Source organism: Dama dama, chromosome 32 (genome assembly GCF_033118175.1).
Source record: "Dama dama isolate Ldn47 chromosome 32, ASM3311817v1, whole genome shotgun sequence".
NCBI classification, from domain to species: Eukaryota; Metazoa; Chordata; class Mammalia; order Artiodactyla; family Cervidae; genus Dama; species Dama dama.
In genome coordinates this window covers 39,447,364-39,463,869 of record NC_083712.1, presented here as the reverse complement: position 1 = coordinate 39,463,869, position 16,506 = coordinate 39,447,364, and the positions used below count along the sequence as shown (strand labels likewise).

The window sequence follows — 16,506 nt, the reverse complement described above, 5'->3', positions numbered from 1 at the left end:
TCATTTGTATGACGGAGACTTAGTGTATTGTGTTTCCTATGTGCTGGGCACTGTTTTAAGTGCTTTCTTCATATTAGGCTTATTTGTATAAAATGTGTTTTTCTCTGATGTTGGTAATTAGAGTGATCTGATGTCTGTATAGTGTAGTGTCTTAGGTTTCAGAGGATGCAACATAACTTTTAACTGTAACATCTGTAAGAATCAATAAAGGCCATTGTCTCTCATTGATCTGAGTGTTCCACTTCTATACTGAGCTTCTCTGATTCATTCATCCTAGTGGGATTTTTTTTTTCAACTTTTTTTTTTTTTGTAGGCTTAAAAAAACAGCTAGTTGAATAATTTGAAAGGCAGTTTTATTTATCATGTCAACTCCATCTGCAATATATCTAAAAATTTGATTGCTCGCCTCAGCAGCACATATACTAAAATTGGAACGATACAGAGAAGATTAGCATGGCCCCTGTGCAAGGATGCCACGCAAATTCGTGAAGCGTTCCATATTTTAAAAATAAATAAATAAATAAAAATTTGAATAAAAGTCAATGGGGGAAAATGATTCAAAATATATAAATGATTCAACATACAGAGGTTTATTTTAAAAGCAACCTCTCCTGACCATGTCGGTTCCTGTAAGACATTTGGGATGCCACGAGGAAGAGGACTATGTCTCTAGACGAGCTTCATCCTCCCCTTGATTTATGATGCAGGATAGAGCTGAAGTGGATAGAGCTCTGTGCAGAAAGGAGAAACCAGCAGCGGAACCCTCTAGACGCCTAGTGATCACTGGAATGTGTTGGCATTTCCCAGGGGGCAGTCAGTTTCAAGCCACCAAACTGCGCTTCTCAATTCATTAATCTCTTAGTCAGGGTGGGAGTGGAGACAGGGAAATCTACTCCAGATAAGCATGAAGTACAATATGACTTTGCCTTCTTATAAGGAGCCATCATTCACGTAAATTGCATCCTTCAACCTTTCAAGGGATTAAATGCTACACGACAGACAGCATCTGGTTCAAACAACAGCAAATCAAAGAGGGTAACAATACACCGCGTGGTGAATAACAGGCAGGCTCCTATATCCATAAGAGGCCAACAGCAGAGGGGGGAAAAGAGGCCTGTGAGAGGCACCGTAAGAAGGGTACACCTGTAGATGTGTCGGGGAAGATAGTGATGTCGGCCGGCATAATAACGCCATTCTTCTAACGTGACCCAAAGCGGCAGGCAGCCGCCCTCCTTCAGGGGCTGGAACACAGCTCTTGGTGACCCAGGGACCGGAAGAGAGAATAGGGTACAGAGACGCTCCTTGCTGAAAGTCACCAGCCCGGGACTTTAATTAACATGCAGACTCACGTTGGCTCCTTAGAGGGTCTCATTGGAAAGCAGAGGGAGAGGCCATTTGTCTGGAATTGGATATAAAGGACTTGGAGTTTGACTTCTTTGTTTCGTCTCCCTTTTTTCACCCTCCCCCACCTCAAATCTCCTCCTCCCCTGGTCTCCAACACGGGCTCTCATTACTCTCATGACCTCTGCCCTTTGACCCTTCCAAGGAAGGATCAGATGCATGCCATTCACACCTCCGTGTAAAGTTAATCCTCTGGCATTTCCCAGGTATTCTGTTTTAGCCATAACCCCCTATGAAAAGCTCTCCTCTGTTAAAGGAATTTCAGGTTGAGATGACTGTGTTGGGGTTGGGGGGAGGGCACTGATAAGAATCAAATTCTGGAAGGTTTGAGTGGCAACCGCCTTGAACATCTCAGGCCATCCTTTTTTGGGACTCCCCCCCATACCCCAACCTCCATTGGGAGTATTAATATATTGAACGGTAGAGTGCTCAAAACTATCCTGTGTGCTTTATTTCTGTATTCATCTCTTTTAAAGTTAGTTTTAATTTCTATCAAAGCTGTACGCCCACCTTTTCTTTTCTTGAGTGGTGCTCAAAGGTGGCTGACATTTAGACTCCTCTGGGAAAATGTTTTAAAATCCTGAAGCCTAGATTTCCCTCCAGACCAGCTAAGGAAAGCCTGTTGGAGATATGGCCCCGATCTTAAGGGTTCTGAAGAGCCCGGGTGATGCAGCTAGTGGGTGCGCCTTGCCCATGGACTTGAGGGAGATAAACTTAAAAGGTATATTTAAAACCAGACCAACGTGCCTGCACGCTCAGTCGTTTCAGTCGTGTCCAACTCTTTGCAACCCCGTGAACCACAGCCAGCCAGGCTTCTCCTTCCATGGGATTCTCCTGGCAAGAATACTGGAGCGGGTTGATATGCCCAAACGGCAATATCCCCAAGACTTCCCGCTCCCCATACCCCATCCTCCAGAAACAACAAATTCAATGATCTGAGCTGATACATATAGTAGTTGCCCTCATACTTCTAAATCACATGATTATAATGCTGGTCCTAGACTTTTCAGCTTTAATCATCCATCAACTTCCCACCATGGAAAAATATGAGTTAGTCCTCCTCCAACACCACTGCCAACCCCTCAAAAACTCGGCTTCCCGAACCCCACATCATCCCAGTGCTGTTATCATTTGGTTGCATCGAAATTTGTATTGTGACTCTCTTCTCTGTTCCCTGAGTTTTCTCTGTCCTCATCATTAATCCAACCCCCAACTCTTCCCAAAGCGTTCTCCTGTCACTTGGTTGAAATCACTTGAGGAAGTCTCTCCCACTGCCTGGGGACCTCCCATCTGGGCCAGCCCCTTGTCGGGAGCTGCTGGGTGACCATCGGCCTGATGATGCTATCTTTTCTTGTGCTGGATCCTTTGTCTTTTTTTTTTTTTCTCCTACCTTCTTTTTTGTGGGTTTGATCCTCTAGGAGCTTCTGGGGAAAGAGTACATGAGAGTAAAGATTCTGAGACCTTGACTGTCTGAAAATTCACTCTTCTCTCCTGGAGTTTGGCTGAAGATATAATTTTAGCTGGAGGGGTTTCCCTGGTGGCTCAGGGGTAAAGAATCCACCTGTCAGTGCAGGAGACATGGGTTCCATTCCTGGTCCAGGAGGATCCCGCATGCCGTGGAGAGGCTAAGCCAGTGCACCCTGACTACTGAGCCTAGAGCCTGTGCTCTAGAACCCGGGAGCCACAACTCCTGAGATGACATTCCGCAACTACTGAAGCCCAAGGGCCCAAGAGCCTGTGCTCCGCACCAAGAGAAATCACCACAATGAGAGGCCTTTTCACCACCGTGAAGAATAGCCCCCACCTGCCACAATTAGAGAAAGCCCGCAAAGACCCAGTGCAGCCAAATAGATAAATACACTATTTAAAAAATTTCCTCCTCCTCACTCTGGTCTCCCTTTTTGAACTTCCTCTTGTTCGACTATTGAACTTCAAGGATTTGCCCTCTAAATTTCTTCTGTTTTTCTCTACTCTTTTTCTAAAAAATTTTACTCAAGTATAGTTGGTTTACAAAGCTGTGTTTAATTTCTGTTGTACAGCAAAGTGATTCAGATGTACACATATATTCTTTTTCATATTCTTTTCCATTATGGTTTATCATAGGATATTGACTATACAGTAGGACTCTGCTGTTTATCTATCCTGTAAATGTTAGTTTGCATCGGTTAATCCCAAACTCCCCCATCTTTCCCTCTCCTATCCCTTCTCTACTGTTCTCTGACTCTTTGTCTTTTTGTTCTACTTTCTAGGTGACCTCTTCATTGCCCTCTTCCAACGTTTCTATTAAATTTTTTACCCTCTATTAAGTTTCTAAGGTCTCCTGTTTTCAGAATGTCTATTGTGTAGAGCATCCTGGTATTTCAGGAGTGCAATAGCTTACCCCATCAAGGACTTTGGAAATTACACAGTGAGGAATGATGTGCAGCTCTGCAGCCCAGATGTAAACTCATCTCTGGGACTCACCCCATTATATACCTGGGTAAAGTGACTAGGGGACCATCTCCAAGAGACAGAAGAGAAACTTCCCTAGCACAATATGCGAACAAAATAGTACACAAACCCAGAAAGACACTGCCTCCTTCTAACTATACTTCCATTACATTTGGCCTTGAGGGTCAGAGAAGAAAGAGTAAATTCTTTTTTGATGGCTTTAGAATAATATAGAAATGTTTGTTCTAATTTATAATCCACTTGCTAAAGATAAAAACTACTAGTGAACCGTATGTGAATTATAATCCCCTTCCTCTATATGCAACTTTTTATTTTATCAGGAATGTTCACAACCATTGTCCTATTTGGTCCTCAGAAAGACTGAGAAGACAAACAGGATAATTCTTCCATTTAGCAAAGGAGGAAAGCTTGTTTCCTTTTCTTCCACACATGCTACCTCACTAAGACACCTTGTAATCAAGTTTGCCACATACATCAATAGTGAAAAAGGGGAAAACATTGGAGTGGGAATCAAGAGACCTGGATTTTAGTCTGGACTCTGCCACTAATTAAAGTTGAACTTGGGCAATTCAGTTCCATTCCATGAGCATTTTTTCGGTGCTTCCTATATACCAGGGATTGTGCTGGAAGTACCAAGTTGGGTAAGACATGGTTACTGTCTTTAAATTGCTTACAGTTTGGCTGAGAAGACAGATACAAACCAGTTCTCTATCATCATATATGAAAGTCATACACAAACAGATGCCTTGAAAGACCATCAGAAGGCATAATTAATTCCATCTGGAGAGGAAAGGCAGGGAAGTTTTCAAAGGAAAGTAAAAAAAAAAAATCATCTTTTTTTAAATTTAATGATGACAGTAATATAGCATTTCAAGAAAGTTCAAACAAAATATGATTCATAGAAAGTGAAAAATCACCATAACTCCCTTCCCCTCAAGAGATGAGTGCTACTAATTTGATGTTTATTAGCAGGTGACATTTGATCCACGTTTTAAAAAGCCAGTGGAGGTTTGCCTGACGTGAAAGGTGGTAGAGTCTGGAAAGAGAGTTCAAGATTGAAGAAAAGGGGTGATCCAGTTGGTTAAGACTCTGTGCCCTCACTGCTGAGGGCCTGGGTTCAATCACTGGTCAGGGAACTAAGACCTGAAGAAAGACATGGCAGATTTGGGGGCACAAATGAGGGTAAATTGCAGAGAAATGGCAGGAAATAAGGTGGGAGAGCAAAGCATCTATTGGAATAGGAGGGGTCTTTACCACACTGAGGATTTTGGATTGTTCTGCCGCAGCTGGGGGACCATGGAGGCAGTTTAAGTTGGGAGGTAGACGGAGTGAAGTCTGAGTTCAATATTCCAGTCAGTGGCATTTTGACCAGTGCAGGAAGGATGGGATGAGGCCAGACCAGTCAGAGAGACCAGTAAGGAAATCCAGGTGAAAATGGTGCGCTTGAACCAAGGTGGTAGGGTGACGATGGAAAGGGAAGGGTGGGTTTGGTAGACTCTGGGGGGTGGTATTAAGCGGAAACAAATGAACTGGGAATAAAGAGAAGGGAAAAGAGGAGGCTAGAATGGCTCTTTGATTTCTGGTTGAATAATTAACTGAGCGACTACTGATACTAGTAATGAAGAGAAAAAACTACGGGGGTAAGAGGCATGTATGAGGTAGGGGATTAAAAGGTCCAAACTATCATGTATAAAATAAACTACAAGGAGGAATTCCCTGGTGATCAAGTTGGTTAGGACTCTGCGCTCACTGCTGAGGGCCTGGGTTCAATCACTGGTCAGGGAACTAAGATCCCACAAGCTACTTGGTGCAGTCAAAATAAAAAAGATACAAGGATTTGTTGGACAGCACAGGGGATATAGCCCATATTTTGTAATGATTATAAATGGAGTGTAACCTTTAAAACTTATGAATCACTATATTGTATACCTGTAGCTTATACTATGTTGTATTCTTATAACATTATACAGCAACTATCCCTCAATTAAAAAAATATATATAGGACAAGAAAGAGAAAAACAAATATTATATATTAATGCATATATCTGGAATCTGAAAAAACTGGTATAGGCAATCTTATTTACAAAGCAGAAATAGAGACGCAGACGTAGAGAACAGATGTATGGATGCCAAGGAGGAAAGAAGGGTGGATGGGATGAATTGGGCAGTGGAGGTTGACACATATATACTACTGATACTACATATAAAACAGGTAACTAAGAAGAACCTCTTGCATGGCACAGGGAACTCTACTCCACGCTCTGTGCTGACTTAAATGGGAAGTAGACCCAAAAAGAGGGGATATATGGATACACATGGCTGATTCACTTTACTGTACACTAGGAACATTGTAAAACGATTGTAAACATTGTAAAACAACATTGTAAAACGATGCTCCAAGTAAAAAAAAAAATACAGAATCAAGGAGCAGGTTTGGGGAGAGGGTGATGTCTGGAAGACGCCTTGGGGAAGCTTTCCAGAAAGCACTGGATGAGGCTGGCAATGTTCAGATTCCATTTGTCAGCCTGGGGTGACTCCCAGGACAAGTACTAGCCAAGGGAGGCTGAACTGGACCAGAAGATACGCTTACCTGGTGGAGCAGAAAGCAGTGCGTGGGCACTGTTAGTACCAGAGGAATAGTCTCCAATGTCTGATCCAAGCTGGGAATGTGAAACCACAATAAGAAATAAGTCCCGGGATCAGGAATTTAGAGGATGAAACAGCATCAGAGGCCGAGTGTACATCGTACAGACTGTGGGCTGCCAGGGAGACGAATAGGACAGGTCTTTTTATTTTTAAAATTTTAAGAAGTATTTATTTATTTATTCAGCTGTGTTGGGTCTTAGTTGCGGCAGGCGGAATCTTAGCTGTGGTATGCGGGATCTAGTTCTCTGACCAGGGATCGAAGTTGAGCCCCCTGCATTGGGAGCACTGGGGTCTTAGCCACTGGACCACTGGGGAAGTCCCAGGACAGGTTCTTTCAAAATTCTTGCTTCTGGAGCTTCCCTGGTGACTCAGTGGTAAAGACTGTGTCAATGCAGGAGACATGGGTTCGATCCCTGATCCGAGAAGATCCCACACGCAGCGGAACAACTAAACCCCTGTGCCCCAGCTACTGAGTCTGTGTTCTAGAGCCTGGTAGCCGCAACGAATGCGCTCACACGCCCTAGGGCCTGTGCTCCACAATAAGAGAAGTCGCTGCAATGGCGTGATGAGAAGCCTAGCACCACACCAGGGAGGAGCCCCATATAGCAACATGGACACAGCATGGCCAAAAATAAGTATAAAAAGAATCAACAAAAATAACAATACCGTATAAAAAAAATAGATAAAATTACTGGTTCTGACTTGGGAGCTGAGAGCCCATCTCCTGGCTGACAGTGTCCTTCCGGGATCAGGAATGCAGTGTTCTCCCCCGACAGCCTGCTCCGTTTTGCCCGGTGGAAACTCTAAGCCAGTCGGAGACAGGAGGGTCCTTTGAGACACCCTCTCTGGTTCTCTCCCTTCCCCTGCACTGAGGGCTCAAGCTGGCCTCAGTTCCAGCTTGCAAGATGAAATGAGTCTGGAAGCTAGAGAGAAGGTGAAGGGATATGATTTCTGGTTCACTGGAAAACCTAAGAAATGGAACTGGGATTCGTATTAGGGTCTTACCCCACATATCCCGTTATCACAGGGTGGGTACCCTGGAGACGGTGTCTCCAAGCTTCAAGGACAACCATCTCTCACTTCCAAAGCCAAGTGGATTGCTTCTAAATTGCTTTTAAATCTTCACCGGAGGCTTCTTCTTCTTCTTTTGTTTATTTTTCCCAGAAAAAATGGTCATATTTTCTATATGCTTGGTTGGGGTGGGCCAGGATTGGGGCAGGTGTAAAAAATTCCTTAAAATAATCTTGCTGCAGACGTCCAGCCAAGTCTCATCCTTCTTAACCGGACTGTATTAATACTGCAAGTGTCACGAGAGGGCCCAGCCGATAGGCTTTCATGGGACCAGGTCCAGGAAGAATGAAATGTCAACACTCCGATCTCTAGGTCTCAGGGTGTAAAGAGGTTTTACTCATTAGGCCAAAGGACTTTGTTCAGAGTAACAGTGGCACTATGGGTAAAGAATCTGCCTGCCAAAGCAGGAGATTCAAGAGATGCGGTCTTAATCGCTGGGTCGGGAAGATCCTCTGGAGAAGAAAACGGCAACCCGCTCCAGTATTCTTGCCTGGGAAATCCCGTGGGCAGAAGAGCATGGGGAAGCTACAGTCCATGGAGTCACAAAAGAGTCAGACATGACTAGTGACTAAACAACAACAACAGTGTATAAACTAGAGAGGATTATTAAGGATTTGACTCTTTAAAATGCCCCAGGTGGATCAAAAATGCAGAATTCCTTCCCACCCACCCCCCTGCCTCTGAAATATTTAATCAGTTTGGAAGATATCCAGAGAAATCTAAGCACCTGTAGGAAAACAAACTGGTCTGCAGCGCCATCTGCTTTTTTGTAGCCTGACACCCTGGTTTTAGTGGGACTTCAGCACCCCACCCTCACCCTCAGCATCCAGAGCCCTACCAGCATCTCCTGCTGAGCTGGCTTGGACTCAGGCTGGATTGATAGCTGTGTTGGCCAAACCAAGGAGAGACACCATCTTCCCAGATGTCTGGAAGCCCACCTCCATGTAGGTCTGTGGTTGGGACACCCAGCATTCTTCTTCCTGTCATCCCACCCCCCCTCAACACAATTCATACCCCAAAGTGGAGACAGATAAGAAAAAAGAGAGAGAGGGAGGCAGAAAAAGAGGGAAGAAATGTGTTCATTACTTTAGAGGAAAGGGAAAGGAGTAAAGGAGCTCCTCCTGAAGTCTCCTGTTTCTTTGGGTGGATTAAAAGGACTGACAGGACTTCCCTGGTAGTCCAGTGGCTAAGACTGTGCTCCCATTGCAGGGGTCCAGGTTCAATCCCTGGTCAGGGAACTAGATCCTGCATGCCACAACTGGTGCAATCAAATAAATAAATAGATAAATAATTTTTTTTAAAAAGAAAGACTGAGATGATGAAATGCATTAAAGTCTCCAGGAAAGCAAACTGGAAATGGCAATGAGAATATCTAGTTGTGGGAGACGAGTGCAAGGAGCAAGGCAGTGATTCTAGGGGACCAAGGATAACCTATAAGAACAGGATGTGAATAAAGATGAGGTAATATGATGCAGCTGAAAAGCACATTCAGTGGGAGTGGAAAACTAGGTGGGAGGGAGGTATGGTGGGCTGAACAGTGCCACGTTCCAAAAAAAATATATCCACAACCCAACCCCTAGAACCTGTGATCACTACCTTACATGGCTAAAAAAGAAAAAAGGAAAAGAAAAAAAAAAAAAAAAAGAACTCTGCCAGTATGATTCAGTTAAGGATCTTGAGATGGAGAGATTAGCCAGTTTATCCAGGTGAACCCTCAACGCAATTAGAAGGGTCCTTACAAAAGAATGTCTGACACACAAGAGGAGAAGGCAAGACAAGAGATGCGGCCATGAGCCAAGGACCGCCTGCAGACAGCAGAAGCGGAAAGAGGCAAGAATTCTCCCCTAGAACTCCCTGAGGGATGGAGGTGAGGCCCTGCCAACACCCCAATTTCAGCTCAGTAATAGTGGTTTTGGATTTCTGGCCTCTGGAACTATGAGAGAATAAATTCCGCGCCCCCCCCCCCCTCCCGCCAGCCACCAAGTTTGTGTTGATTTGCTACAGTAACCCCAGGAAGTTTATACAGGTGAGATACAGGTGAGATACAGCAGGCTATTCAGATGAGATCACTGAGTCATACATCATGAGAGGAGAGTGGTTTGGGGTGAGAATAAAATCCGACTTGCAGACACGTGGTTGCTAAAGAAGAGTGATGTGAAATTGAAATATCTTCATAAGCATTCACCCCATGCTAGGCATCTGAAGTGCAGTATCTCATTTAATTCTTACAACTACCTCTTAAGGTAGGTTTCTTTCTCTCTTTTTAAAAAAATACGTATTTATTTTATTTGCCTGTGCTGGGTCTTAGCTGCAGCATTCAGGATCTTTCTTCTTTCAGTTGAGGCATGTGGGCTTTTGGTCATGGCATGTGGGATCTAGTCCCCTGACCAGAGATCAAACTCCCCTGCCCTGGGAGTGTGAAGTCTTAGCCACTGGGCCACCAGGCAAGAAATCCTTTAAGGCAGGTTTCTTATCCTATGTTTTTTTGAAGGTGAGGAGACTGAAGTGCACAGTGGTTAGGAATACATCGATCATGGAAATGGAACTTTAAGGTCCTATATATCCATCTTCAAAGTTGGGATTCTATGCACAGCACCCAGTGAAGATGAAGCTCCAATGAACACTGTGTTCCCAGGACAGACATTGAGGGGATGACAGTAGTTGGAGATGAGACCAAGACTAAAATGTCTTGAATAAATATTCTACTCCTGCCCTGATTCTGAGATGTAAGTGTAGTTTGTAAGGGTGGGAGGGGAGTGTTGGGCCCTTTACTTGAGAGGGTTTCAGAGACAGTGGTATCATACAGCCCTGTTGGGACAAGAAAGCAGAGAGGGCACCTTCTAGAAAAGGTTGAGGATGAAGGGAACTTCCTTGGCTGTGAAACTGTTAATTGCAGAGGTCTTCAGAAAGGGAATCTTAGAGACTCTCTCATCCAGTCAGTAGCCATAGGATAGCATAGAAATCCTCTCATACAGACACTGAGAAAATTCTTATATAATAAAACTCTTAAGATGCATGGCAACAACAACAGTAAAACAACCAAATTTAAAAACGGGCCAAGGACTTCAGTCGATATTTCTCCAAAGAAAATACACAGATGGCCAATAAGCACATGAAAAGATGCTCAACTAGTCATTAGAGAAATGGAAACCAAAACCGCAATGAGATACCACCTCACATGCATTAGGATGGCTGCTCTAAACACAAAACAGAAAAATAGAAAATAGCAAGTGTTAGTGGGGATGTGGAGAAATTGGAACCCCTGTGCACTGTTGGTGGGAACGTAAAATGGTGCAGCTGCTATGGAAAATGATATGGCAGTTCCTCCAAAAATTAAAAATAGAACAACCATATGATCAGCAATTCCACTTCTGGGTACATGTCCAAAAGAATTGAAAGATATTTGCACACCCACATCCCTAGCAGCATTATTCGCAAGAGCCAAAAGGTGGAAGCAATCCAAGTCCATCCAGGGATGAACGGATGAACAAAATGCGCTGTACACATACAACAGAATATTACTCAGTCTTAAAAAGGAAGGAAATTCTAAAACATGCTACAATATAGAAGAACTTTGAAGACATTGTGCTTAGTCACTCAGTTGTATCTGACTCTTTGTGATCCCATGGAGTGCAGCCCACCAGGCTCCTCTGTCCTTGGAGATTCTCCAAGCAAGAATACTGGAGTGGGTTGCCATGCCTTCCACCCCAGGATCTTCCCAACCCAGGGATTGAATCCAGGTCTCCCACATTGCAGGTGCATTCTTTACGGTCTGAATCACCAGGGAAGCCCTTGATGACATTATGCTAAGAGAAATAAACCAGTCACAAAAGGACAAATTGTGTGGTTCCACTTATGGGAGGCAAATTGATGGAGAGAGAAAGTAGAATAGTGGGTACCAGAGGTTAGGGAAGGGGCAGATGAGGAGCTATATTGTCTTATGGATACAAAATGTCAGTTTTGTAAGATGAAAGGAGTTCTGTGGATGGATGGAGGTGATAGTTGCACAACAATGGGAACTAGTTAAGAGTGGTAGATTTTATGCTGTGTGCATTTTACCATGATTTTTAAAAATAAAAGTAAAAAAATAAAGCCTGGACAAACTTAATGGACAGAACAGGAAACTTTCAGATTTCCTGAAAGCTGGGAGAGCAGACTCTGGAACGGATGCTGCAGGGTCCTAGGTTATGACCCCACACAGAAGTGGCTGTGGGCGTGGACTCTAAAACCCACGCAGGGTCAGGGGGCGGGGCCTCCAGTCTGGGTGAAATGAGGGGCTGGAATTGAGTCCCCTACGTGAAACCCAGATCCTCCCAGAAAAGCCAAAAATCAACCCAGGAGGACATCAAGGAAGCTCAACCCTGCTCTGACTCTAAATGGGGAAGGACAGTCCCCTAAGGAAAATCACATCCCCAGTCATGTGCCTGGCACAAATTTAGAGCCCAAATAGCCACTACCTGCATCGGAGGAAAACCGCAAGCCAAGAAATTAACATAAAATTGGTATTCTGCAAGTGATACCCCTAGGATACCTGGCAGAAGCAAATGTAAAACCACTCTGAAATTAAACTCCAACACTCCAGGCCACAGAGAATTCCCACAGGAGAAATAAAGCTCTGCTTACAATAAAAAATTATAAAAACAGAAGGAAATAATCTACCACGTGTAAGAGTCAGCAGTCTAAAATAAACAGCAGGATTAAATTCTTCAAAATTTTAGATGGTAGATAAACTACTAGATAGAGACAACAAAGTTAGTGTTTTTAAATGATTTTATAAATCAAAGAAGGCTATTCCTAAGAATATTATAAGACATTACTTCTAAAAAATAGAAAGATCTGAAATGAGCCAGAGGGAACTTCTAGAAATGAAAAATCTGAAACTAAAGTGCAAGGGATGCTTACATAGCAGAATAGACACACAGAAGAGAGAATTAGAGAAATGGAGAGAGATCCGAGGATATATTTCAGAATGCTCCACAAGGAGACAAAGAAGTCAAATATATTAAAGAAAAAAACCAGGTAAAAAACAGGATGGATGGAAAGAGCCAACATATGTCTCCCAGCAGTACCAGAAAATGGTAATAGAAAGAAGAAAAATATTCAAAATTTAATATCTAGATTCAAAAGCTGGTGCTGCCAATTACTGTCTTAGCTTGGGCAAATAATTTAAGCTCTCTGTGACCCGATTTCCCTGATTGTAAAATGATTATGAGATTCTGTTATGAGAAATTAAATAGCACATGTAAAGCAGAGCACATGAGAAACAGATATGTGGCTATCATTATTTTTAATTTTTTGTTATTATTTTATTAATGAGAATGACTCCAGATTGGTAAAAGATTCAAACTAGTGTTTAAAGGGTCATATGCTGCTGTAGAGCGAAGAGAACTATATTCAATGTCCCAGGATAAACCATAATGGAAAACAATTATGAAAAAGAATGTATACACATGTATCACTGAGACTCTGAGGTACAGCAGAAATTAACACAACATTGTAAATCAACCATACTTCAATGGAAAAAAATCAATCTCAGACTTCAATTAAAAACTTTTTTAAAAGAATGACATGGAAGATAAAAATCAATCCATACCTAGATACGTTATATTAAGCTGCAGAACAGGGGGCTTCCCTGGTGGTCCAGTGGTTAAGAATCCAACTTCCAGTGCAGGGGATGAAGTTTCCTTTCTTGGTGGAGGAGCTAACATGCCACATGCCTCAGGGCTACTGAGCCTGAGGGCCAAAACAAAGACCCAGCTCAGACAAAAATAGAAATAAGCAAACAAACTGCAAAACATCAAAGACAAAGAAAAAAATCTTAAAGCAACCGAAAAGGAAAGATGTATTCCCTACAAAGGACTACAGACTTACAAGACTTTAAGTCTTATTCCTACAAGACTGACAAATAGGATCCTCCTCAATAGCAAGAAAAGATAAAGGAAAATGTCTTCATCTTAGGGGAAACAGGAGTCAGCCTGATATTCAATATCAAGCTAAACAGCCATTTCCCACTGAGGATGAAATAAAGGTATTTTTCAAAGTAAAACTGGGTTTGTTTGTTTTTTTTAAACCACTCACAAACTCTAAGGACCACTAAAGAACGTCCTTCAAGAGGGAAATTGAGGGAGTTCCCCGGCGGTCCAGTGGTTAGGACTCTGCACTTTCACTGCCGTGGCCCTGGTTCAGTCTCTGGTCAGGGAACTGCAGTCACACAAGCCACGAAGGGCAGCCAAAGATAAAATAGAGAGAGAGAAGGAAATCGATGACGTGGAAGAAGCGGTTGTGAAAAAGAGGAGGATCTCGCTGGGGTGGGGGTTGGGAGAAGATAAGGGCCACAGGGTCTGCAGGAGAGGAAAGGGGGTGAAAGGATCTGATGCTGTGATGACTGTCACACATCTCAGAGGAGGCTGCAGTGAGGCTCAGGGAATCCTGGAGGAGAGGAGGGTGAAGCGGACAGACTGTGTGGCACTGATTAGAATCTTGTCGAGGGGAGAGGCTTCCCTGGTCATCCGGTGGTTAAGACTTCGACTTCCAGTGCAGGGGGTATAGGTTCAATCCCTGGTAAGGAAGCTAAGATCCCACATGCCTCGAGGCCAACAAACCGAAACATAAAACAGACGCAATCTTGCACCAAATTCAATAAAGACTTTAAAATGGTCCACGTTAAAAAAAAAAAGAATCTTAGTGAGGGGACATGGGTCCACTCCCAGGAGTTTTGAAGGAGTCGAGTGGCTTTCTGGGCCTCGGTTTTCTCATCTGCAGTGCAGGGTTGGCATTAATGATCTGCAATGTCCCTCCCAGCTCTGACATTCCCCACCGTTGGGTAGAGTGAGGGATGCAGGAGGCTCTCGAGAACAGTTGGACTAAGTGCGTGGAGGTTGTGAAAGCTGAGCTCAACTCATTTCTGAAAGCAAGGTGACAACCGATTGGACTAAAGTCCCAATGAAGAGGAAAAAGAGGTGCCTTGAGAGGACCAGAGCAGAGAACGGGCCGGGGCATAGCCCAGACGAAAAAGAAGGAGGTACAGCTGGGACAGGGCAAGTCCTAAAAAGCCACATCCTGGCTTCCAGAATGCCTTCCAAAATCTGTTTGACAGAAATCCAAACATGCCTTGTCTCAGGCACTTTCCCCTTTAATTTTCAAATTGATGTATATTTTGAGGGAAACTTAATCCATGTGGCTCTGAATCATGTACAACAAACTCCTCTAACAGACTCTGGATGCTGGGAGCCCTTCCTGAGCTTGGAACAGCTCAGTACAAGATGCTCTTTTCAAACTGATTCCGTTTCCAGTTTCTCTCTATCCATCTACTCGAGGTCCAAGATTTTGGTCAGATGCTAGGAACCTGCTGGATCAGGACTCTGCACTTTTCTTCCTTGTCTTCCTTGGCGGTCAAAGGGAATGCATCCAGGCCGTGGGCGGCCGACGGGGACGGGGGGAGAAGGGGGCGTAGGGCTTGGCTGTGTCCAAGAAACAGTGATGCTCATATGAGCAGGGCCTGAACTGGCCTCTCCAGCACAGTGGCTGCATTTGAGGCAGGCCTGGCAAAGAGGACTCCAGTTTCCAAGCCACGTTTCCTTAGGTTTCAGTAAGGGCTCCACCCAACCTTGTTACACAGGGCAAACCTCCACAAGCTGGTGGTTGGCACTCCTGCTAACCGGAGCCTGGTCCCACAAGCCCCAGGAGAGCAGGGCATCTAACCAGGATGGGCAGTGCAATATTTTCTTTTAATGGTTCTCAAAATCCGCTGGCTCAGAGCCCGTGGTCCCAGCTGACCCCGAGGTGCAGCGGTCCCGTGGTGTACCTCACTTCCAGGAATCCTACCCAACCCCAGGACCGAGAGCCTCGTCACGTCTTTACCCACAGACTGGTCGGTTCCAAGATGTAGAATCAAACCACTGGAAAGAATCTCGTCTGTGACTTTGGGCCCCATAATTTCCACATTTCCTTTACAACTGGTAATGATATGGGTCTCCCTTTAAAGCACTTCTCTTATACTTTATGTTCTTACTCATTTAATTTTTTTGACTTTTTATTTTATATTAAAGTATAGCTGATTAACAATGTTGTGATCATTGCAGGTGGACATCAAAGGGACCCAGCCGTGCATATACGTATATCCATTCTCCCTCAAACTCCCCTCGCATCTCGGCTGCTATATAACACTGTTTGAGTTCCCTGTGCTGTACAATAGATCCTTGTTGGTTATCCTTTATTTAAATAAAAAAAAAAAAACCACCTTTTTATTTTCTACTGGGGTATAGCCGATTGGCAAAGAATGTTGTGATAGTTTCAGATGAACAGCGGCGGGACTCAGCCATGCCATACATATATATGTGTCCACTCTCCCCCCATAAACTCTCCTCCCAACCAAACTGCCACATAACATTGAGCAGAGTTTCATGTACTACACAGTAGGTTCATGTTGGTTGTCCATTTTAAATATAGCCGCATGCACATATAAATCCCAAACCATGCTGATTTTGAGCTGGGCTGAAAAGAACAATCCAATGGAAGAGTCAAATCTTGCCACTTAAAAAGCATCATGGGAGCTGAAAACTCTCTCAGGGATGGTTTTCTACATTTTTTTCTTTTTTCCTGTTTGAGGTTGGAGTTACTGCTTGAGTGGCATCATCTTAAGGGTGACTTTTCTTCAGTAATATCCCCCTGTAACATCTGCTATTCCATGGTGAACTGTTACTAGCCATCCCGTCTGCGTCAAGATTGTTGGAGGAGAAAAAGAGGGGGAATTTGGAATCTGCTTGTAAAATGCATATACTCTTAGAAATGAAAGCATGCTGAGTCCAAAACAGCTTGATGTAAATGAGTTAATTAGAACAGGAAGCCCAGCGAGACAATGTGGTTTAGCAGAAAGAATGCTGGGCTTGGAGGCCAAAAAAAATAAGATTGAATTCTGGTTCTGCTGTCTTTCTCTGC

At 43.7% G+C, this 16,506-nt stretch overlaps 1 non-coding gene across 1 annotated transcript; it reads left to right on the top strand.

Annotated features, from left to right (window-relative positions):
- The first annotated feature begins 398 nt into the window (after positions 1-398).
- LOC133050683 (U6 spliceosomal RNA) lies at positions 399-505 on the top strand. The gene has a single exon (XR_009691665.1). It is a non-coding gene; the product is annotated as a U6 spliceosomal RNA (small nuclear RNA).
- Positions 506-16,506: the final 16,001 nt, after the last annotated feature.